Source organism: Crotalus tigris, unplaced genomic scaffold (genome assembly GCF_016545835.1).
Source record: "Crotalus tigris isolate CLP2741 ecotype Arizona unplaced genomic scaffold, ASM1654583v1 scf7180000017952.28453644438:3035480, whole genome shotgun sequence".
Taxonomy (NCBI): Eukaryota; Metazoa; Chordata; class Lepidosauria; order Squamata; family Viperidae; genus Crotalus; species Crotalus tigris.
This window is the reverse complement of record NW_024096741.1, coordinates 2,421,675-2,447,954: the sequence shown is the minus strand read 5'-3', so window position 1 is coordinate 2,447,954 and position 26,280 is coordinate 2,421,675.

The window sequence follows — 26,280 nt, the reverse complement described above, 5'->3', positions numbered from 1 at the left end:
TATAAGAGTTTAATTTAAAAACGCCAAGCTTTCGCCGTCATCTGCCGGCATCATCAGGGCTGGACCGTCAGGGTGTGAGAGAGTCATTTTATAGGCAGGCCGGAGTCTGCACTCGGCTCCTCGATCTTGTCACCGGACCCAATTGGTTAAATTGTGCTCCGGTGGTTCGTTTCTTTCTGTCCTTCCTAGCTGCGTGTGTATCTCATAGAGAAAGTGACTGGGTGAAGCGTGATTGGAGAAAGGAAAAGGACAAATACAAACTACCACTCGAACCCGAAAGGGGGAATGGATTGAGGGATAGAGGCAATCGAAGAGACAAGGGGTTTACATAACCTGCCTCAGAATCCAAAGAAAAGAAGGTAGATGAAGATACACACGCAGCTAGGAAGGACAGAAAGAAACGAACCACCGGAGCACAATTTAACCAATTGGGTCCAGTGACAAGATTGAGGAGCCGAGTGCAGACTCCGGCCTGCCTATAAAATGACTCTCTCACACCCTGACAGTCCAGCCCTGATGATGCCGGCAGATGACGGCGAAAGCTTGGCGTTTTTAAATTAAACTCTTATAGTTTTAATCAATACCTTGGTGTTCATTTTATTATATATATATATATATATATATATATATATATATATATATATATATATATATATATATATATATATATGTTTTCTGAGGTTTTCGCGGGTATTTGTATATAGGTCTTTGGTTGTTCGGGTTTTCTCCCGCGTAAAATTGGAAGTGTCTTGGCAACGTTTCGACGAAGTCACATTCGTCATCTTCAGGCTGGTGTTTTTAGCTTCTGCTTTGAGCAGCAATGTGTGGTTTTAGCTGTTTCTTCCTTTTAACTGCCAGTGAGGGTATGAACTGATTGGATGGGAGCTTGGCTGTGTTCTGATTGGGTGGAGGTGTGTTCTGAATGGTTAGGGGCTTGGCTGTGCTCTGATTGGCTGGGGGAGTGTTCTGTTTGGTTGTGCTCAGGTTAGTCTGAGTTGCAGAGGGGTTTAAGATTTTGGGGTTAGGGAGTCGTTTGTCAATAAGGGCAGGTTTCCAAATGGCTGGTAGGCGGGAGGTATCATCTCGCTTGTTCATGCTGTGTGGGCGTTTTTCTATCTCGATGGCTTCTCTGATTATTCTGTTATTAAAATGTTCACTTTTGGCAATGGTTCTGGTATTTTTAAAGTCAATTTCATGTCCTGTGGCTTTAAGGTGTTGGACCAGGGAAGATGTTGGTTCCTCTTTTTTGACTGAGTTCTTATGTTCTTCAATGCGTGCACTTATTCTTCTGTTGGTTTGTCCGATGTATGTGGTGGGACAAGTGGTGCATGGGATTTCGTATACTCCTTGATTTTCTAATTCAATTTTATCTTTGGGGTTTCTAAGGATGGTGGATATTTTTCTGTTTGTGCAGAATGCTGTTTTGATGTTGTGTTTATGAAGGATCTTACTGATTCTGTCTGTGGTGCCTTTTATGTATGGGAGGAGGGCTTTGCCGTTTTCTTGTTCTTTGTCTTGGATTTTGGTGGGGGTTTCTTTTTGGATTAGGTTTGTAATCTTATTTCTATGGAATCCATTGGATGTTAGTACATTGGTGAGAGTGTGTAGTTCGGGTTTTAGGTGTTGTTCGTCAGCTAAGCGTTTTGTTCTGGAGATGAGTGTCTTGGCTACAGAGTTGATCTGTGCTGGGTGGTGGTGTGAGAGAGCGTGCAGATAGCGGTTTGTGTGTGTTTTCTTCTGGTAGATGGTGTGTCCTAGGGAGCCATTGGATTTCTTGTAGACTAAGACATCCAGGAAGGGAAGTTGGTTGTTAGCTTCTGTTTCCATGGTGAACTGTATTTTGGGGTGTAGGCTGTTGAGGTGTGTGAGGAAGTTGTCCAGTTTTTCTTTCCCATGTGGCCAGATTATGAAGGTGTCGTCTACGTATCTGAGCCAGAGTTTGGGTTTGTGATCCGATTTTTCTAGAGCTTGGGTTTCAAAGTGTTCCATGTAGAGGTTGGCAATGACAGGTGAGAGGGGTGATCCCATGGGTGCTCCTTCTGTTTGTTTGTATTTTTGTCCGTTATAGATGAAGTATGTGTTGGATAGGCAGTGGTTGGTCAGATCTAAGATGTGTTTGGGGGGGTTATATTTGTTTTGAATAGCTGTCAAGGCTTCTTTGATAGGCACTTGGGTGAAGAGGGATATGACATCGAAGCTCACTAGTAGGTCGCTGGGCTGTAAGCTTTGTTTCTTTATGATCTCTATAAACTGGAATGAGTTTTTTACGTGTGAGGTGATGGATTCTGCATAGGGCTGTAGTTGTTTGGCGAGAAATTTGGCTAGGTTTTGTAGAGGTGAGCCTATGGAGCTGACTATAGGTCTGAGTGGGGTTCCTTCTTTGTGTATCTTGGGGAGACCATAGAGTTTGGGGCATCTGGATGATTTCTCTCTGGGAATGATTCTTTGCTGGATCTCTTCGCTAATGGGGGAGGCTTTTATTTTGGATCTGGTGGTTTTTTCCAGGTAGGTGGTGGGATCTGTATTTAGGGGTTTGTATGTGGAGTCTTGGAGTAGGTTGGTTAATTTGGTTTGGTAGTCAGATGTGTTCATAACCACCGTGGCGTTGCCCTTGTCTGCTGGTAGGATTATTATGCTGGTGTCTTCTTTCAGGTTACGTAGTGCTGTCTGTTCCTCTTTGGGTAAGTTGCTTTTGGGTGGCTTGCTGGTGCAGAGGATGTTGGTGATTTCGAGTCTGATTTTGTTAGCGTCATCGGGGTTGATTTTGGTCAGGCTGGTTTCAACTCCACATATAATGGTTTCAGTGGGGATGTGTTTGGGAGCGACTGCAAAGTTGAATCCTTTGGAAAGGACATTGGTTTCGGCTTTGGTGAGGATCCTATCTGAGATGTTATGCACTGTTTGTTTCATGTGTGGCTGTGAGGGAGGAGGGGTTTGTTTCTGGCGTTCTTGTAGTCTTCGGAGTTTGTTGGTGTGTGTATCTGTCTTGAGGGTGGTCTGTGTTTCGGCTCTCCAGACGGCGAGTTGTTTGGATTTGTCCCAAAGTGCGGGGTGGATCTTGTTGCTGAGTTTGAGGTGGAGTGTGAGGAGATCTTTGTTAATTCGGTCTAGGAGGAATCTTTTTGTGTGAAGTTCATTTCTGATTAGGGCCAATTCTGTTCTTTTCAGGATCCGTTTGGTGGCTGCAGAGTTGGAGTGGAATTTAGAAAAACGCCCACACAGCATGAACAAGCGAGATGATACCTCCCGCCTACCAGCCATTTGGAAACCTGCCCTTATTGACAAACAACTCCCTAACCCCAAAATCTTAAACCCCTCTGCAACTCAGACTAACCTGAGCACAACCAAACAGAACACTCCCCCAGCCAATCAGAGCACAGCCAAACCCCTAACCATTCAGAACACACCTCCACCCAATCAGAACACAGCCAAGCTCCCATCCAATCAGTTCATACCCTCACTGGCAGTTAAAAGGAAGAAACAGCTAAAGCCACACATTGCTGCTCAAAGCAAGAAGCTAAAAACACCAGCCTGAAGATGACGAATGTGACTTCGTCGAAACGTTGCCAAGACACTTCCAATTTTACGCGGGAGAAAACCCGAACAACCAAAGACCTATATATATATATATATATATATATATATATATCCTGATTTTATGTATGTAGCCTGATTTTATGTTTACAAATTGCTTTGACTACTTGATTCTATGCATATTGTTTATTCTTAATTTAATTAATTTAATGGGAGATTTGATTTGATGGATTCATAGATTTGCAATTTATGAGGAAAAAACACTTGATATTTTTAGGAAATAGGAACATTTCAGGTGCTCTCATGTTCTGAAAGCAAAAATAGCTGCATGCTATTTACAAAAATTAAGAATTTGTTTTCCCCCCAGTTAGTATCCTTTCTTCTAAAATTTAGGCATATTATGTAATTGCGTTATAATTGAGCACAATTCACCAAATAGAATTAAAGATAAAGCTGGTAATCAGGGATCCTTCTCTCATCAGAGAAAAGTTAGTTGAGGTGCATTTTATAATTAGTTTACTGATATGCACTCAAGAACAAGTGAAACAAAATTAAAATGATATTTCCCTTTCATCACTTGGCAGGAGAACATTTGGAATTTATTTGCATCATGTAACAATAGTGATCATTACCATGATCATAGGGCAACTCTTGGAAAATTGAATGTTTATAAGGACATAAAAGAGAGGCGGATGAAAGAAAATGAAATAAATGTGACCCAATTTCAAGGTCAGCTTTGAAGCAAGCCGAAACCTATTGATTTTTGTTGTTGTTGTTGTTTATATACAGTGGATATAATTGAACTGTCAACAGCTACCATACAAGCTTGTTAAATTGGTTGCACTATTTTTAATTTGCAGACAAGGAGCAGAAATGTAAAATCAAATGACATGCAGTAAGCACTGGAAATTATTGAAGTGAAACCAAGGATATGTAGAAGTACTGATAGAGGCAATCCTGCTTTTTATTTTTCTAAAAACATACAGTTGTTATGATACGATTGATTAATATCATACTTATATAGTACTTTCTGAAATTATAAATTGGAAGGGGGCATATATTTATTTGTTAACCTTTTAGTGCCATGGATAAAAGACTATCTGGTGATACTTAATAGAACCCTTGTCTGTTAGAGGTTAATCCAAATTCACAGACCCCCCTGGAACCCACTGAGAGATCTATGGAACCCAACTCTAAGAGCTGTAGTAAGGGCTTTCCTTTGTGGACTAACTCCTGCTCTAAGGGCTAAGAGAATTATGACGATAATATATTAGCATTGGAAAAGTAAATGATACTGACATAAGTGTCTTTAGTCTAATGCCTATCTTGGATTATTTTATCAAGCTACCATGACTTAACACTACCAAAATGAGTTTCTATTGATTTTGAAAGTGTAACCTTGACAGCAGTAGTCCGAGGTCCACATGCACCATGTGAGAAGGTTGCCTGTTTCCTAAGCTACCTTTACCCAGCACAAGGCTGAGGCACTAATGTTTTCCTAAGATCACTTAAGCAAGATAATTTGAGCATGATATGAAGTGATGTAGGTAGGTTCACATGTAGGTAATCCTTGACTTACAATCACAATTAAACTCCAAATTTCAATTGCAAAGCAAGTCAGTTGTTAAATGAGTTTTGCCCCATTTTATGAATTTTTGCCACAGTTTTGTTAAGTGAATCACAGCAGTTGTTAAGTGAATCATGCAGTTCTTAGGGTTAAGATTAGGTTCACCCATTGACTTTGTTTGTTGGACACAGGCTGGGAAAGGTACAAATAGGGATCACATGAGCCAAGAACAATGCAGCTATTATAAATACATGCCAGTTGTCAAGCACCCAAATTTTGATCACGTGATCGTGGGGATGCTGCAACAGTTATAAGAGTGAAAACCGGTCATAAGTTACTTTTTTCAGTGCTTGTAACTTTGAATGATGATTCTATATGGACGGAAGTGTGTAGTGGGGTCCCCAAGGGCTCTGTTCTGGGCTCAGCACTCTTCAACATCTTCATCAACGATTTGGATGAAGGGATAGATGGGGAACTCATCAAATTTGCAGACGACACCAAGCTGGCAGGAATAGCCAACACTCCAGAAGACAGGCTTAAGATACAGAAGGATCTGGACAGACTTGAACACTGGGCACTAACTAACAAAATGAAATTCAATGGTGAAAAAAGCAAGGTTCTACATTTAGGCAAGAAAAACCAAATGCACAAGTATAGCATAGGTAGCACCATGCTCAATAGTAGTAACTGTGAGAGGGACCTCGGAGTCCTAGTAGACAATCACCTAAATATGAGCCAGCAGTGTGCTGCAGCTGCCAAAAGGCCAACACAGTGCTAGGCTGCATTAACAGAGGGATAGAATCAAGATCACGTGAAGTATTAATACCACTCTTCAATGCCTTGGTAAGGCCACACTTGGAATACTGCCTCCAGTTTTGGTCACCACGATGTAAAAAAGATGTTGAGACTCTAGAAAGAGTACAGAGAAGAGCAACAAAGATGATTAGGGGACTGGAGGCTAAAACATATAAGGAACGGTTGCGAGAATTGGGTATGTCTAGTTTAACGAAGAGAAGGACAAGGGGGGACATGATAGCAGTATTCCAATATCTCAGGTGCTGCCATAAAGAAGAGGGACTTAAGCTATTTTCCAAAGCACCTGAAGGCAGGACAAGAAGCAACGGGTGGAAACTAATCAAGGAGAGAAGCAACCTAGAACTAAGGAGAAACTTCCTGACAGTGAGAACAATTAATCAGTGGAACAGCTTGCCTCCAGAAGCAGTAAATGCTCCAACACTGGAAGTTTTTAAGAAGATACTGGACAGCCACTTGTCCGAAATGGTGTAGGGTTTCCTGCCCGAGCAGGGGGTTGGACTAGATGACCTCCAAGGTCCCTTCCAACTTTACTACTATTATTATTATTAAACAAAGTAGTGGTGGGATTCAGCCGGTTCACACCACTTCGGCAGAACTGGTAGCTAATTTTTTGTTGCCCAGGCCCAGAATGGTTTAGTGTGTTGTGTGAACACCAATACTCAATGAGCAATAAGCAGGAGAAGGATCACTGAGCAAGTAAACAGAGAAAACATATGTGAGTTTTGTGTATGACTTCAGCTGAGGGAAGAAGAAAATATAGAATGTAAAAGGGAGTAGAGGAATTACCACGGGAGACTGCTGAGTAATTGTTACTGCTGACTGCTTTCTGAGTACCATTGATTTTCAAATGTGCTGCTGATTTCTGCTGTTTATCCATTGTGAGTGATTGCAGCATTGTCAAGGGACATATAAGGAAGCCAGTTTGGAATAAATATGGAAAGATACAGACACTCTCAATTTGAACTTGATCCTTGGTACCCAGCTTATGATTGCTTCATTTCCTGATATTCTCCTGTCCAGGTATGACTTTTCTTAGCTTACATAAACTTCACAAGAATTTGATTTGCTTAAGAAAATAAAATAAAATCTCAATATGTAACAATTGAACAAGCATAACATTAAAAATATACATCTAAATTATTGCAAACAGTTGAGACTGACAATCCTTTGTGCAAAGATCTTGCTTTCAACATTCTAGTCTAGTCTATATAGTCTTTTAACATTATAGTCAAGTACTCCAATTCCTTAGAACACAGATAAGTTCCAGACAATAGGATGGCATGACATGATTAGTACCTTGATGTTTGAGCTCTGCAGACACGTTGGCTGAGGAATTCTGGGAGTTGAAGTTCACAAGTCACAAAAGGGCCAAGTTTGAAGACCCCTGGTGTATGGGGTTCTTGGTGGTCTCTCAGGTTGGTTGTTTTCTTGTAGACATTTCATTATCCAACAAGGTAATCATTATCAGTAATAGAAGGGAGTAGGCTTTGTTTATATATAAGTGGTAAGCCCTGTCATTGTTGTTGGGAATGTTCTTGGTGCTCCCTTGATTAGGCTGTCATTTACTGCTTGATGTTAGTAGAAACCAACAGAAAGTGATGGACTTTTAAGGTGGAATGGGTGCCTTATGCCTCTTGTTTCCTCTTTTAAACATTCTAATATTTCCTTTGCCTGAAAACCCACCACCACCACTCTGGAAGTCTCATAGAACTGTTCAGCTGGCCACAAAAATGCTGGGAGTTGCATAGTCTCAGTCTACCATAACTAGAAAATTTGGCAGGATTTATAGTACTATCATAGATGTCCATGTGTCCCTTTTTTTCTCCTATCTGGCATATTGGGAATTTTCAGCCAGAATGATAAAGGTCAGGCTTTGAGAACAAAGACAGAGAAACAGGGAATAATGGCATTGAGCACATAGTCACTTCAAGGAGGTTCAGACAGTAATTCTAAAAACTCAAGTGGTCCATCTATACATTGGCAACCTTGACTGAGAATGCTTAGTGAGTTGGCATTTAAATGCTGCTCCAGAAACGTGTTACTTGTAAACCAGAAAAGGAAAAAAATCAGATTCACACTGAATATGTGTCTATTCCCTAATTTATACGACAAACTCTAGATTCTTCTTCTGGAAGCTCCTACCCTATCCATGTGCTAGATTGGCTTGGAATAATGGAGTTGGTGTCCAAATCATTGGACAACATCAGATTAGGGAAGGCTGTTATAAAAAGCCTAAGCAACCCATTATCCAGGCACCTCTCAGAATTCTGGAGATGTCTAAATGCGTGCTATGATAAATTCCATTGAAAGTAGTTAATTATGTTTTCCTGAGTTTTCTTTTTATATATTGAAATGGATTTCTGATGCAGGGGAAAAATGCACTAAAATTTGGATTTTTCTATAATGCTGTCCTTACTTGATTTGCTGCCTATCAAGATTCTTGCTCATGCATGCAATCTTGTATCAGATGAAGTCAGTTAGAGCCTCCAAAGTTTTGGGAATATAAATTTGAGAGAATATGTTTATTCATTATACTTTCCTCTTTGTATCCTTCTGCCTTTTGTTCTTTATTTAAAGGACATTTTAAAAGACTGGAAAACTTGGAACATTCAGATTGTGATAAGATTAGTTCTAAGACTATTAGGTTTTTAAAATTCCTTGGCAGGTGGGAAATAAGGAAGTAAGTAATTTTCCTCTTGTTTATAATTTCACTTTCAATAAACACTAATGGATGTGTCAAAACTAGGCATGTTAAGAATAGGGAATTGGTGCTTATATTTTCACAAATAGATTCAGTTGTTTCTGAAAAAAGAAAATGCACAAATCCATTGAGTTTTCAGATGAATAATGTCAGATAGGAATGAAACACAGCACAAACATGATTATGCTTCTCAGGCTGGGAAATTCTTTTTATAAGAGCAGTGGGCAGATTTAGCAGAATCTTACCCTTCAGTGCTACTTTTGTGATCATTTTCTATAAGCATATCAAACTGGTAAAAGTAACAGTTTGATTTCCCCATTCAGTTTGTGCTTTGATTTACTGAATAGTAATTTTTTGAATTAAAAAATTACTGATTGAATTGTTTGAATTACTGATTGAATTGTTGCTAAATTTACAGAGTTGTCCCATGGCAAGTTGCCTGTGGCCAGTTGGAAACAGTCTGAACAGTTCATACTATAACTGCTATGACTATCTCTCAATTTGTGAATTTATCACTATGTATCTGTCAAACCTGAGAGCTAGCATGAGTAGATTACATATGTATTTATCCTCCGATTTTATATTGAAAAGAGGGTTAATGGTGACCATTAAATCCTATGAAAATGAACCCAGAGTGGAAAGCTTAATAAAGACTTTTTTGCTAGCTTTTCCAATCTAGTGGCCTCCACAGGTGTTGGGATATCTTGTCCAAAAATTCAGACTGGCAAAGACTGATGACATGCAATTACTGGACACCCCAAATAATGTATTTGAAAGGAGGGATATCTGATTTTCAGAGATGTAAACAAATTGAAGGTTTATTGATTGTATGATTTGGTCTTGTGAAACTGCCATCCTTTTGGAATAATATTTTAATGTAGATTATTTTGAGAAATTGGAGAAATTGTAATATTCCTCATACTAAAGCCTAATTCCAGAAATGTGTAACTCACATTTTTTAAAAATATAATTGTACTAATCAAAGATGACTTAATAAGCTTACATATGGCACTGAATTTAATAAATTTCATAATGTTAGACAATCATTTATTTTTATTTTTTTCTAAAATAGATTTAGAAATCTGTTGGACATTTGGTTAATGTGATAACTGATAATTGATAATTTCACCCTTATATATTTTAGCTTGTTTATTTTGTTTTTGTAGGTTTCTATGTATTTTCCCCCCTGTATTTTTATATATCTACACAATTTTGCCATTCCTTTCTGTAAAACATGTTAAGGAATAAATATTTTTTAAAAATAAATATAATTTATGAATATAAATTGTTTACCCAAAAATAGATCAGAGTTTGAAAACAAGATCAACTCATTATTGACTGATACCTTTTCCCTATGCTTTTTCCCTACAACAACAAATCCATGAGGCAGATAGGTCTGAGAGGGAATTTATTTAATTATTTATTCTTTACATTTACAATATGTCTGTCCCCCATCTTGGCAGTTTAATAGGTGTGCTACAATGTCCACACTCTAGGACCTAGAACAAAATAAGCCCAGAAATCCAAAGAACCAATGGATGACCCAAAGTTACCGAATAAACTTTCCTGACTGAAAGTGGATTCAAATCTTCGTCTTCTCAGTTAAAGACCAACATTTTAACCAACATCCCACACTAGCCTTTCACTAACTTTACTGCTGTCTTTAAAAGTTCTACTATGCTGTGTAGCTTATAAGGTATATAGTAAACAATTAACCCAGATCCTGAAGTTGAAACTCAAGTACTTTGGCCACCAAATGAGAAGGAAGGATTCACTGGAGAAGGGCCTAATGCTGGGAAAGATTGAGGGCAATAGAAGAAAGGGACGACAGAGAATGAGATGGCTGGATGGAGTCACTGAAGCAGTAGGTATGAATTTAAATGGACTCCAGAAGATGGTAGAGGACAGGAAGACCTGGAGGAATGTTGTCCATGGGGTCGCGATGGGTCGGACACGACTTCGCAATTAACAAAAAAACAATTAACCATACTGACCCAACCTAATTAGTGCCTACCTCTGATCAGTAAACCTCAGAGATTTAAATTTAATACACACAAAGATTCCACAAAAAATCTGAAATCTGCCAAGTTCTGGCTTAAATGTTAAAAATTTAAATATATCAGGATGGAATATTAAGTGGTGCAAAATATCATTGATGAAGCATGTCAAACTCTTTGAGGGGAGAAAAGAAGAAATTTTAGGTGTTAGATCTTAAGATTGGCTTGCTAAAAACTAACTGATGTCAGCAGGAAGCATTCTGTGTACTTCAATAAATGGCACAGATGGTCTTTAGTCTTTCTGGAGGCAAAATGCCTATGGAGCTTTGATGACAGCTCCAGCCTCACTTTGAAGGGTGATACTAGTGCTACAGGGGGAAAAAATCCGACTGAAGATTTTTGAAGATTGAAGTTATAATTAATTCCAGTATCCACAGAATATAGCAGTAAAGAAACTTTTTCCCTTCTCCCTTCAATTCCAGCTAAGCCTAACAGAATTTAGGAGACTGTTACAAACCTGGAGTATTTTCAAAAGCATTCTTTTAACCAAATATCCATGAATGGACTTTCTGTAATAATAACTTGAGCACATTCAGATATGTGGAAAGTTACATAAATTGGCCTTAGGGATCTCTTCTGATCTTATTTTTCTATGTTTCTGTAAGAATACTGCTTAGGTGTTGAATAAAACAAAATACTGGATATTTTGACTAGGACACAAAATATCTGATTTCTGGAGTTCCCTCTGTTTGAGACTTGCTGTTGTTTGGCCCATTTCAGTACTACCTGTAATCTAGAAAAATGTTTAAATGTCCTTAAAATAAGAGATTTTTAATGCCTAACAATTACAGTGGTACAGTTCAATGTTTTTCAGTTCAATTATATCAACCATTTTTCGAGTGTAAGAACTATACAAGACAAACTGTATCCCACAAACACAGTAGATGGTCATTTTCAGTTCACTGTCTGTCATCTGAATATTACTTCATAGGATTGTTTTAGGAATTACAAGTTTGTAACACATGTAATATGCAATTTGGGTATCTTTGTAGACTCACAGCTCCTGCTTTATGAGCCAATGACAATTATGACCAGGAAGGCCTTTGCACAGCTTTATCTAGTGTGCTAGTTGCACCTCCTAGATCTGGAGTCCTTCAAACCATCATCCTGCTCTGGTCACCTCATAGCTTGACTAGTACAACATATTTACACAAAGAAGACCACCTACAATTTCAACTGGTCCAGAATGCAGCAACCTGGCAATGTTGGACATGCCTCAGTATGCCTATATAATACCTGTGCTTTATGATCTGCCCTGGATTCTTTCTAATTTGCTTCCAGGTGTAATTCAAGATTACCTACAAAGCATGAGGTCTAATTATTTAAGGAACTACTTGTATTCTACAATTTGATTTGGCAAGGTTGGTGCACTTTGGTTTACTTTGATGAAATACTTCCGTCCATTGGGACTTTAGAAACACGCCCTCTCTGCCATTGCACCTGCCTTTAGAATGAGGTTTCCTGTGAGATCAGGATGCCCCCTCTCCCCTGCTGCTACTTTGGAGAGCCTTGAAGACCTGGCTGTTCGCCCAGTCCTTGGGTAAGGTTGATTGAAGCCCACTTCTGGGTAAAGTAGGTTTGCCTTGGCTGTTGTCTGGTTTTGTGCTGTCTATTGTTCTTTGTTTTTATCATTGTTTTATTTTAATTTGTATCTTTATCTGTGAACGGCCCAGAGTTGCTGGGAATTGGACCAGCATAAAAATAAAGTTTTTGTGTAATTTTAATTACATTATAATTAAGTGCTTTGATTAAGGCATTTGTGTATCATTTATAATGAAACTGTAATCCAGATTTGCCACTGGATTGTCTTCTTCGAGCTAATTTAAGTATGTGCCGACATTGTTTTAAGAGTTGTATTAAAGGGGATTTTGTTTTAAGCACTTTTTTCCTGTCTCATGCAGAAGTCTGAAAAAAAAAAAGCCAGCTGTGTTAATGAATAGCAGAGAAGTGCTTGCCTATGAGTGGTCCAAAGCACTTATTCCAAATCATTTTCAAAGAATACATGCACAGCACTATTATTTATAATTCATTTATGTGGTTATACTTTCAATGGTTATACAAAGTCACATGACAATTCCAAGAAGCTAAGAAACAACAATTTCTGCAAAGAGCCCCACACTGCTATGAATTAACAAAGAATTTTTTCTGTGAAAAGAAAGAAAAATGAACCAGTGAATTTATAGTCAGAATGTTTAATAAAAAAATGGACATAAAACTGACAGAAAAGAATCTGTCTTGGAAACAGATTTGTACTATCCTTATATCTGTAACTACCATCAACTTAATTAAGGGTCATATAATAGTGAAAAAAATCAAGGGGTACTGTCACCATGGAACTTGGAACTCAGGTCTTTATTTAAGAAATTATTTTATAGTTTCAGCAGGTTCTCCAGATCTTTTTGATGCCCAGAAATGGAGCTAGTATTAAAGTTTGTGTCTGATCAAAGAATAAAGTAAAACAATTAGTTCCTGTTTGAAAACTAAGCAGCTATTGATACACCCTAAAATTATATTTTGCCATTCCTCTGCTGACTCATACTCAGTTTGCAATCAACTCTATTCTAGGAACTTTTTCATAATTACTACTACTCATAACATCCATACCTGGATTTTATTTTTCCACTGTAATATATAAAGAACTTTGCCCTAGTCTTTGTTAATTTTTTCACATTAAATTTAAATCCATTTTTCTAACCTATCAATACTAGTTTGAATTTTATTGCTATCAGCAGGGTTATAAACTATTCTGTTCACTTTTGTCTCATCTGCTAATATGATAAGCATTCTCTTGATCACTTCATACAGATAATTTTGTATTGAAGTGTAGAGGACTAAGGATTCATCTTTATAGTACACTTTTTCCAATTTCCCAGTAACCATTGAGGAATACAATTTCAGACACAGCTATGTAGTCGTTAAATATGCTATCCAGACCACACTTAACTAACTTGCTAATCAGTATTTCAACTAGCATTTTGTCAAACACTTTGCAGAAGTACATTTTTCCTATTTCTAGGTCCACGTAGGAAGAATTAGAAAGACTGGCAAGTTGCAGGTTTAAGTCTTGCCATGGATCTACCGATTCAACCATGACAATGTTGTTATTATGTAGTGCTCAATACTCTTCATGATTTGAACAGCACTCTCTCCAGCTAACTAGTGGAGAGGCATTATATCTAGTTTTCGCCCAACTTCCCCATGTCTGCTCACATTGATTATTTTTGCAGAGAAGACTACTCCCGTCACTCAGATAAAAAAAACATAATGAAATCATGGCTAATTGCCATAGTATTCAGGTGTCAGCATGGAAAAGGGAGCCAGGAGATGAGATGAGATGAGTTTAGGGTTCTTGCCATTGGAAAACTGCCTAGTTCACAGCTTCAGCATTATGCTGCAGAGCTGTTCTTACAGCTCTTAGAGTCACAGCTGAGCTGGAAATCAATTGGTTCAGCTGCAGTAGAGCTCAGAAGGCCAGTAACATCATGGAAACAGAGAAAATGTAGTGTCAATCGTGGATCAATGCAAATGTTATTCTCAGTAATCTTAGAGAGAAGATTCAGAAATATTCCTGATGTCAGGAGTGGGTAATTTGAATAATCTGGTTTATTATATACCATAAAGTGATTTTTATAGAGAATTTCATAATAGGTTGATATTATCCCTGTTACATATTTTTCTATGTAAATGTTATACTTTGATTATTAAATATCATTTAAATGATTGATTAGTACATTTTCTTTGTTTAAAGCTACGCAATTCATGATTTACTTTCAGTGGCATAAAAATCAAAATTGTCAAAAATCAACAAAAATAATGTAACATCTGGAACATGTAGAATGCTGAAGTGGGACAGAACAGACATTCACTGTCCCAACAGAATGGTCTCAATTACCATCCTGACCCAGTGTCTGAGAGGAAAGCTGATAGGGTTGAAGACCAGTCAAAACACAGGGAGAAGTTTGTTCCCAAAGATCAAGGAGGATGTGGGAGCCAAGGTGGGGAAACATAGGGTTTGAGTCATGAATGCATGAATTTGGAGAACTCCAAATTGTGTACAGTCCTGATCCAGAACCAAATATATACATTTTTCATATAAGATTTTAAGCCCCCCCCCCCCGATACTATAGTCTTGCTAGAGTTAAATCAAAACTTTTAGGCATTGAAAAAGCAGTAAATCATTATATTTGATCAGGGGCAGGCTTACACGATTGAGTATCATCAACATACTGATGGTACTTAATTCTTTTTTATATAATTTATTAGTTTTCTATCTTTACAATTCATAAGGAGGCTAAAACATACAAGCAACGGTTGCTGGAATTGGGTGTGTCTAGTTTAATGAAGAGAAGGATGAGGGAGACAGGATAACAGTGTTCCAACATCTCAGGGGTTGCCACAAAGAAGAGGGAATCAAGCTATTCTCCAAAGCACCTGAAGGTAGGACAAGAAGCAACTGATGGAAACTAACCAAAGAGAGAAGCAACCTAGAACTAAGGAGAAATTTCATGACAGTTAGAACCTGCCTCCAGAAGCTGTGAATGCTCCAACACTAGAAGTTTTTAAGAAGAAACTGGACAGCCATTTGTCTGAAATGGTATATGGTTTCCTGCATGAGTAGGGGGTTGGACTAGATAACCTCCAAGGTCCCTTCCAACTTTATTATTATTATTATTATTATTATTATTATTATTATTATTATTATTATTATTATTATTATTATACAACTGTAACCCAACCCCTTTCTTAATACTTTTGTCTAAAAATAATGGCAATCAGACAAAAATGCTCAATTCTGCTGGATCCAGATTTCTTGAGGAAGGACCAGACCATGCTTTCAGAACTGGAGAATGATCTCTCTCAAGAATACCTTCACTATCATATGGACTCAACATTATGTTACCTCTTGAAGGCCATGATTACCCTGAAAGAATAGGAATCTAAAATGAAAATGACTGAGCTAATAGCCCCAAGGACACTTTCCACTTCCTGAAAAATAACAAACTCAAAGACATTCCAAAAAACAAAGCTAGCCTGTGCCTCAGTACTTCCATTAGACTTGTCTAGTTAAGAGCAAATCCAATGTTGTTTGCAAGTCCTCAGTGGCCTTGTGGGTACCACCCTGCTCCCTTCCTAACTAGGAGCAATTAGGTCACCTTAAATGAAACCATTGTTTAACAATATGTGAATGCATATTTCACCAGAGAAATCATCAAGCTCTTAGCCATGCTTGGTTAGATTTGCTATTCATTTTCTGTCAAAAGAAGGTGCTCTAGGTATGTTTTCTACTGTCTCAGAGCTTCTCTGAACATCAGAGGGATCTTTTGAATCTATCAACAGCAAGGATCTATGCAAGATGATCAGATCCAAGACCTGTGTTACCCATTCATTTCAAGCAGCAACTATTTGTACGGTTATTAAAAGTCCATACTGACTTAATGGCACAGTCTACCATATGCTAATACAGTACAGTTGGTACAATGATCCTCACCTTTTCTATTCTGTTACCTTCTGACACAAAATTCTGTGGCATTTCTTTGAAGATATCAGAGATCTACAGCCAAGACTATATCTGGTGCTTCTGAACCATGATATATTCCTAATGTGGTTCTAGTTTCTATCATATTATAAATCCTTCAATGAAAGCTTTACTGCAATTTTGACTACAATTAACCAGTAGCCTCAGTAATTTGTATGTAAGATAAGCATTGCTAGAAAGTATGGATAGAACAAAATGTAAAATCATGAAAGTATTGTTTGTAAGTTGTCTGTAACTAGTTGTAACTTATTTGCAACAATGACAGCAGTGAATTTAGTTCCTCATGAGCGGGAACCACAATTCAGTTTAATTTGATAAGGAAGTGATATATATGTGCCAAATTAAAAGAGAACATTGTTGCTGTTGATTTTAAAGCTCTGAAAATGGGCTTTCCATTCTTTAAAGGCGAAGTTAATTGCTTTTAGATTAACTATCACTTGTGCTTTCTTCTCTGATTATATCTCTCCTTTATATAGTTTCATGTTGTAAATGTATGATAATTTGCTGTGATTGTATCTGTAGTTCATGTTTTTAGTTGTAATCGTATGGTAATTTCTGATTGTACATTTAGCTGATAATGAAGTGCGATACCTGCTTTTTCCTGAATTTTTCTGCATAAATAATTTAACTTAAAGAGCTCACACCCTGTTTGAAAGAAGATTGTTCTTAAAGCCTTTGATTTGCATTAGTGGAAAACAGAATGTAGGATTAACCAATTTGGTATCCGCTAGATCAGAGGTGTCACACTGCTGGCCCGGAAGCCGGTTGCATCATATGGAGGCCACGCCCACCCCAGCTCCGGCAATGCAAAAAAAAAAAGTCATGATATATTGTGACACGTCACGTGATGTGGCGAGTTTGACACCCATGCGCTAGATTTTTGAGACTTGCCGGAATTGCCCCAATAAATAGAGGGATTGGAATACATTTTGCTTTTATTTTTATATTTCTACAAATGCTTGCATAATCATTTTCAGGGCAACATTCTAGTTAGAATGCAGTGGATTGTTGATTTCCTAATCCCATAACAAGTTGTGCAACAGATGGAAAATTGAATAAGGGAAAGGTTTTGGAGTCATTTGAATGCCAGATCAATACCTTTGGAAAAAACCTTCAGTTAAAAAGAGAAACAAAATGAAATCTGTAAAGAAATAGGTATGTTAACATCCACAGAAATGTATATTTGAGAACAAAAGCTATATTTTAATGCAAATTGTTGTTACAATGTTGAATAATGCATCATTCAATATATGGAATTTTTTAAAAAACTGCATATTGATACAGAAATAAAAGGTTACAGCTTAAGGCTTCTGGTTTGGGGTCATGATGAGGCGGGCAAAAGAAACCAGAGCTTCGGCTTCCTAGCCCGATTTTGTTCTGTCTGGAGACCTCAAGGGGTCGGAAGGTTTCCCTGGAGAGGTAAAGAAGAAGAAGGGAAGCCTTGGGAGCTTGGAGCCAATGGTGGTCGGCCCAAACAAACCAAGGAATCTCTTCAAACGTACGGAAGAAAGGCTGCCTGTAAATGCACAGGCAGCTCAAGTCATAGACAACCGGCCAAATAGCTGATTGTCAACAATTTGCTGAGAACTGGGTGAGATTGTTTCTTTTTATTCCTCTTCCTTGTGGACTTGGAAATAGAAATCCCCTCATTGGATAAAATTTCTAAAGCAAAGACCCCAGGAAGATTTGGGAAGAAGGGAGTTAAAAGTGGTGAAAAATTTTAAATGGGGAACAAAATTAAGGAATACAAAAGATATACAAAAATGGAATTGGGACTGATTTAAAGAAAATTTTGCTAATTCTTATGCCATGGAAAATTTTTTTTTATCTAATTTCTATGAGAAAGCAATTTAAAAAGAGCTTTTTAAAACCTGGATATAGACAATACAGTAAATAAAGAGGGAAAGGGAAAGTATCAAGGGGAAAAGCATACCACCAATAAAGGTGGCAGAACAAGTTCCATATAAACATGGAACAAACTCCACATTCACTTGCCTTGAGGTTGTCACCTACAGTAGTTGAGTAATGAATTATTTGAAACAACCTGGCTCAGAAAACATGATGATTCCACAATTCCAGCTGAATGCCAAGTAACTGATAAAAAATGGTTTCTGGTATTGACCATGGAAATTCATTATCTGGAATTTTATTTCCGAGAAAATAACAATTAAAACAACAACAGCTATCCATCAGATTTACTTTAGCCCCTTGCTTTTGATGTTTTGATATAATATTATAAAGCTTTGTAAATATCAACTTTAATATATTATTTATTCAAAGAATATTAGAAATGTCAGACACAAGTTATAGATATAACTTGTTTTCTTTTCTTTTTATAAATTTCAACTATCTATTGTGGTGATGGAGACAGAGGGGTTCCATTTGAATATAGTTAGACTGTGTTGCTTGTAATCTTTATGAAAATACCAGCACAATAAAATGCCCCAGTGATTTTAAATGAGTTGAGAAAATACAATATATTTTGAAATATAGAAAAGGACTTTCAGTTTAATAAAACATGGAGAGTACAATAATAAGAAGAATGCAAACTGTTAACAAATCCATTGTAACTTGCTTTATTCTGTAATCAGATTGTAGAAAGTAATTGTAGTAACCTTGACTTTATATTGAGTAGAATGAATGTTTAACAAACCTGTGTTTGGGTACAAGGCCATGAAAATATTAAACTTACAATAAAGCCTTCAAATGTTTAATGTAAAAATGTAATTATTCAAAGAGTATTTAATATTATGATGTCTAACAAATATTTATTTGCAATTCATAGAGTTTTAAAGCAGTTAAAATACACGAGAGAGCCAATTTGGTATATTTGGTACATCAGGAAACAGGAAATCCTTGAATTCTAGTCCCATCTTGGACACAAAGCCAATTGGATGACCTTGGGCCAGCTACTCTCTCTCAGCCCTAGGAAGGAGGAAATGGCAAACCACTTATGTAATATTTCTGAGAAAATTAAAGAGACTTTTCCAGGCAGTTGCTTGGAGTCAATGTTTACTTGAAGGCAAACATTAAAATAAAACTAAATAAAATAAAATGCATAAACCATGAACCATGATAACGTTCATTTAATTCTTTTAGGTTGTAAAATTTTAAAGGGAGATAAAGATTTGATAACTTCAGTAGTAACTTCAGCCAATCCAGGGCAGTAATTTCCATAAGGAACATGATCCTAATTGATGGTCTTAAGGTGTTATAGAAGGGGACAGTGATAAAAGGCTATGTTCTTCATGGGTTAGTCAGTGACAGAATGGAACATCAGATCTGGGCAGAATCAGATTGAATAACATCCCAAATGAGGTAAAACAGACTGTTTCCATTATTCTAGAATGAGTCCCTATATTAAACTAACAGGCAACTGGCTCTAACAGGATTATTCATTATTTCAAGGACTCACTGGAAACCAAACAAGGCCTTCCCATTCTGCATCAGGAGACTGAAGTCTCATTCAGAAAGGTTAACTCACATTTGATAATAACCTCTCAAATGTTGTTATGAGCAGAAAAGGAGGAGCAAGATTAAGTCCAGAAGATATATAACATGCCAAGGAATTGAGAGTAATATATAATGAGCCGAGGTGGCGCAGCAGTTAGAGTGCAGTACTGCAGGCCACTATAGCTGACTGTGTTCAGCAGGTCAGCAGTTCAAATCCACCGGCTCAAGGTTGACTCAGCCTTCCATCCTTCCGGGGTAGGTAAAATGAGGACCCAGATTGTTGGGGGCAATGTAAATATATATATATATATATATATATATATATATATATATATATATATATACATTGCTTACTGGTGTACACCGCTTAGAGAGTGCTTGCACTTAAAGCGGTATATAAGTCTCATAAATAAATAAAAGTTTAATAAATAAATATACAAAATACTCTCTGAAGATAATTAAGGAGAAATAATGATTGACTATGATTTGAAACTTAGAATGTCTAGACCAGTGTTTCTCAAAATTAGCAACTTTAAAATGACTTCATGGCTGACTGAGATTTCTGGGAATTGAAGTCTACACATCTAAAAGTTGCCAAGTTTGAAAAACATTAGTTAGACTGCAATATATTCAGTACTAGGCAAACTATTAAACAGGAATTCTAAATTCTAAAACTCAGAATGTTTAAACTTCCTTCTGATTTCCATGACTGAATGAAACATGTTGAAAATTATTCATGTCGTTTTGATTTGGGATAGGGAGTTAAAATACTAGCCATATCTTCTGCATATTAATATATCTACCTACAGAAGGAATTTGTATTGTGAAAATGAAAGTGGAAAACAAGCACAGGAAAACCAAGCCAACATACAAGGAAAAATATGCTATAATCTCTAATTGCTAAAATTGGTGTTCTTTTTACTAGCCATAGTAAATAATTTATCAAATTTATTTGCTTCCCGTCTCACGGTTTGGGGTACAATGTCATCAGCATAATTTTTCTTAGAGAGTAGTAATATATGTGGCATACTTGTGAAAACCATTAATCATGGAGATACTTGTAATACAAAAGGGCTTGCTTTAATTGGTTGTGGTGCACAGAACACATTCTGCTATCTGACCAGAAAAAAGAAAGGGAGGGGAGGGGGTAAGGAATTGTCCCAGTCAATCACAAATGTATATAAAAGAAAAGAACCCTTTTTTTTGTACATGTGTGCATGTTACTATTTATAAATTAGGGTTAATATATAACAGTGGCTGGGTTTTATTTATTTATTTATTTATTTATTTATTAATTACTAAAGCAGAGGATTGGGGAGGGGCAGGGGTTGACTATGTAAGTTGAGCTATTGTAGAGTTTGACCTGGTATCAATCCCACTGATACCTCTTTTCTTAATTTTGGCATACGGTGCTATATATACTGTCATGATTTGTAAACCACATTTTATTATTTAATGCATTGTTTTTAGTAAATCAAAGTTAACCATGCCTTGGATTAATGTGATGGTGCATGAATTCACTAATTATGTTTTGTAAATTAATATTATATTAGAACTGGGCTATGTCTGAAGAGTTCAACGTCACCATTAGTGATCTTTTTTGTCTATTTTGGATGGTATTAAGGGTGGGCAGAACGAGGTCCAGGCAGAAGAAGAAGATCGTGGCTTCAAAATCTAAGGGATTGGTTTGGACAAAACTCAACATCACTTTTTCGTGAGGCTGCTGATAAAAACAGGATCGCCAACATGATCGCCAACGTCCGATAACAGATATGGCACAAGAAAAAGAAGAAGAGTGGGCAAATCCATCCTATTTAAAACAGCTGAAATCTTGCCATATTGGTATTGGTGTTGTGATCCCAGGATGCCCACCCCTGCAAACCCTGGGATAAGAATAATGTATATTCCCAGGTAGATTAGCTAGATTAGCTTGATGTGTGCAGAACTGGAACTGCTGAGGCTGTAAAGTTTGAATCTGGTGAGACAGGAATATTTGATCCTCCTCCCAGAAAAAGCTCTTTGAAAAGATGGCACAGGCAGCAGAACCTTCAAGGCTGGGAAATAAGCCACCACCCAACTATAGACTTGAACAGTTGAGAGGAAGAACCCAACAATGTAAACCTGGGGATTAATATCATAGATGACAGGAAATCAGAAGGCAGTTAGAGTGAGAATGCTTTGTATATATGATTTCTTAATGCTCTGCAATAAATCTATTTAATATAAATCTTGAGAATGCAGAACAGGATAAGAACTTAATTGCAATATAAAACCTCAACATTAGTCAATTTTTTGGCCTCTTGCCATATTTGGTTTCTACAAAGCTTTATCCATAAGAAGAAAAAAGGAGAAAAAGTCCTGTTTCCTGGCTTGTAAATTTATGGGTGAAAAAGAGCATTGTCCTGGTCCTGGTTGGTTGTGACTGAGGGGAGGATAACACAGATTTTTTTGGAAGTGGGGGCGATATGTAATTTCTTTCCCTTTATTTGAACGTAGCCTGCTCAGGCAACCCTCACTGGCAAATAAATGTTACACTGACACTCTGAAAAAAAGACATACATCATCATTTTGTTCTGTAATATGCACATTGCTTTTGTTTAAATCCACACCAGCTAATTTATTAATTAATTACATAATCTTGTACAAAGCAGTCAGATCCTACGGATACATAGTTTCATAAGAAAAATATAAGGAATAAAAACTAAGGTGGTTGACAAACAGTTGTTAGGATTTGAAAATATAAATAGAACCCAATCATTTAAATCTTATTAATCAAGCCAAATTTATTAGAAAGACATCAGAATAATTTGCAAATCCATTTCCTACAGACTGAGCAGACTTAGCTTCTTAGTAGTCAATATAATACCTTATTTATTACAGGGAAAGCTTGTGCAAATGTTTATTTATTACAAATATTTTCTGACAGATATTTTTAAATCATTCTCGTGAAATATAAATACTGTATATTAGCATATATTTTAATCATTTTATTATGATTGCTATGCATCTATTCTTTATTTTTTCATTTTTTTCATTTTTTTCAGTTCAAAGGATTTTAGCGTTTTCTTATTTCCTTTCTGGTATTAAAGCTTGTTTTCTTTGATTTAAGTGCCAGTGTAATTTAACTTGCAGAATGCCTCAGAATATCAATAAGTAAATGACGTAGCCACTTGTTTATACCAGACAGAGAGGACAGCATTTGAAAGCTGATGGACTCTTAAAAGAAAATCTGCCAGACGTATCTAAAGTTGTGAAATATTTTGACTCTCATCTTCCCATCATACCCACAGATGTATTCATGCCCACACACCCATCTCTATCATTTACCTATCTAACAAAAGAAAGAGCAACACACTGATTAAGGAGTTGAGATTCATTTCTTTTCTTGTCCAGATCAAACTATGAACTGCCAAAATGAGGCCACCTTTTTGGCTTTATAATTGGCTAGAAATAAATCACTTTCAGTGCATTCTATTGATAGTAATTGACAGACCAAGAATGGGCCAAACTCTGCATCTCTCCACATTTGCACAGTGTCTTGTTTTTCACCATCAACCCCCACTTGAGCATATTGGTCTTACACTTAGGCGTTCCCACCCTCAACCTATTCAATGTCCTCCAAGTAACACAGGGAAGATCAGATCCCTCAGCCATATTCTCTTCTGGGATTATTCCTTATTCCATTAGTTCTCTCCTCATCTTCTAATTCAGGTTTGCTCCTGAAGCAAAAGGAGCATCCTAGAAGACTGTGAGCTTCTTGAACTTAATTTGTTCAATCACAATTGTGTGTGCTCTGGGCAATGGCAAGTTTCTTGCTGGCCAATTCTAGATCAAGAAACTGAGAGTGAGGTGCCAAGGAAGGAAAGGAGGGAGAGCCACTAAACCTACTACACTACCTCCTCATCTGCCGCATCAGCTATTCTCTTGCTCACAAGGACTGAGAAGGTGTGGGGAAACTCTCATGTGTCTGCAGTGATGGCAGGGAAGAAGTGGCCATCAGACTCTCTTCCTTTTCTCCTGGCCATTCCCAGTCATGATTGCCTGGAAAGGATGCTTACATGTAAATTCTTTCAGGATTGTCAGGCCCTGAAGCTGTTTCAAAGGAGAGGATAGTGCCAGGTACAGTTAGGCATAGGCCCCCAAACCGTCCCACCCCTCCCGCCCACCCCCACCTGCTCCACCCACCCCTGCCTGCCCACAGGGCCACCCACTGCCTCCACGACTTGCCACAGCAGATTACTCAGGAAGCCCTGCAGTGCCATGGTGGCCACGCCCTCCACCTGTGCCCTGCAGCATCATCTGTGTACAATGGGTGTGAGGGTGGAGTCTTGTCCCCGCTGCCCAGTTGCCATGTCCTTGGCTGCACTGCTATGTGCAGGCCATGCCCGGGGTGACTCTCCTCTAGGGGGGCTGCTGGTGAGGAGAGGCTGTGGGTGGAGGCGGGGCTGGGGTGAAGGCACGTGTGCCCACAGAGAAGACTCTGAGTGGCACCTCTGGCATGCGTGCCATAGGTTCGCCACCACTGGCATAGGCCTTCTTTCTGGTACTTTCCCAAACAGTTGGTTTGCAGGATAGGTAACTCTTATCAGAAGTTGAAACTTCTCTTGCATAGGCATTTTGAAATTAGCACAAATATTGCAGATTTTCTATTATACAATTGAAAATGAACATAGAGTGTGCTTTGCATAACTAGGTTAGGGTAAAAAAGATACTAGCATCTGCAGGTGGGGCTGAAGCTTTGCCCTGCTGCACTGCTAGTTAGTGGAGACCATATTTACCTAGCTGGGCCAAATCTAGTGTGTGATATCCGAATACAGTGTAAAGAATTATTGACTACATGTTGGATGCTTAGAATTTCAGTTTGGTGAGTCTTAAGAGTTTCTCTCCTACATAAGCCTAAAGACAGAAGAGTAGTAAGAACTGCTTTAGCTTTCTGCTTAATTTTATTTATGGTTAGTGTTGAGTCCGTGGCGGGAAAACAGACACGAGAAGCAGCTGGAGTTCTCAGTTTCATTTATTCAGCATTCAGCTTACAGGAAGATGGCTTCAGCCTCGCCCAAATGCCTCGCAGCCTCTTATATAGGCAACTCCCGGGTAAATGGGTTACTTTTCCCGCGCCAGCACCCGCGCATGCGCACGGCGCTGGCGACAGCCTGTCTGGTCCCGGGCAGCTTTGCACCTGCCCGGGACTGCCTGCAAACGCCCGAGCCGTTTGCAAAGGCTCGGGACATAACACCCCTTTCCCCCGGGCTAAAACTACTACCAACATACAACATTTATTTTATACGACATTTTGCTCCCCAATGTTCCCACTGTTTACTGGCTTTTGCTTTGCCAGCAATGTTATGTAGTCTTCTAGGTACTTGGGAGATTTCTTTGCTCTCTGTGACCTTCTTAGCTCTGGATTACTGGCATAAGTCCCCTGACTGGAGGGAGGCGTGAGCCTGTTCTCTCTATTGTGCCCTGGTGTCTTCCAAGGACTGTGCCCCGATGCCTGGCCTGCTTGCTTGCCCACCGGGCTCGTCAGGCCAGGGCTTCTGTTACTTTGTGACCTGGTTGACCTACCTAGCTGTAGACCCTCAGGCCCCTTGAAGTGATAGCCGCTGCTGGGCGTCTCTGTAGAACCTCCTAGGTCAGTCCAAGACCTGTCAGGAGGCTGTCCATTCCCTGAACCCCATTCTGTGTTCGGGCTCGTGTGGGTTTCTGTACTTTCCCAAAACTCAGGTGTTCCCTGATTTGTGCTAGGGTTGTTGTAGTCGGGACTTGGTTCCTCGACTAACTCTGTGTATGTTTGACCCCCTGTAGGATTTGGGGTAAGGTCAGGCCAACCTTGGGAATTGTGTGCCAGTTCTCTTGCGGGGAATGATTTGTTGGGATGCCCCTGGGTATCCTCCGTTGCTGGAGTGCTGTGTGATGTGTGTGGAAAGTGAGTATGCCCCCGGGGTGACTCCCTGGCTGGAGTAGGCGTGAGTGCCTGTTGTGTGGGTAAGCTCCATGACTTTCTTTTCGGAGCAATTGCAGAACCTTGGGATGAGCCGTTTGTGGCTCCCTCAGTGGAGATGGGCAGTAGCTCTTGCCCTTCCCTTTGCTCCAAAGGGTCCCCCTCCCCCCCTGGAAAAGACCCAGGAGTCTCAGCAGAAAGTCTCGCCTAGAGCGAAGTTGGTCGATGTGCCGACGCAGGACACGACCGTTGTCCAGGGCAACCTCGTAGGAGAGAGGACCTGTGATCCTGGACACAGAAGCGGGGACCCATGTATGACCAGGCCCGTAATTGCGAGCCCAAACCGGGGCACCCACAAGTAGTTGTCTAGGTGCCCTAGGATGTGAGGTAGATGAAGGCAGTCTGTCCGAATGCAACCGGTCAAGTCTAGTAGTAAGTTGGCGCCCCCAACGAAGTTCAGCTGGACTTCTCCCTGTAGAAGTGGACGGTGTGGTGCGATAAGAAAGGAGAAAGTCAGCCAACCTGTGATGCCAGTCCCCGTAGGTGAGTCTCTTCAAGGCGTCCTTTGCGATGCGCACCATACGTTCAGCCATACCGTTGGTGGACGGGTGAAAAGGTGCAGATGTGGCATGATGAATCAGGTTTGCCTGTACGAAAGCTTGGAATTCGGAGGAG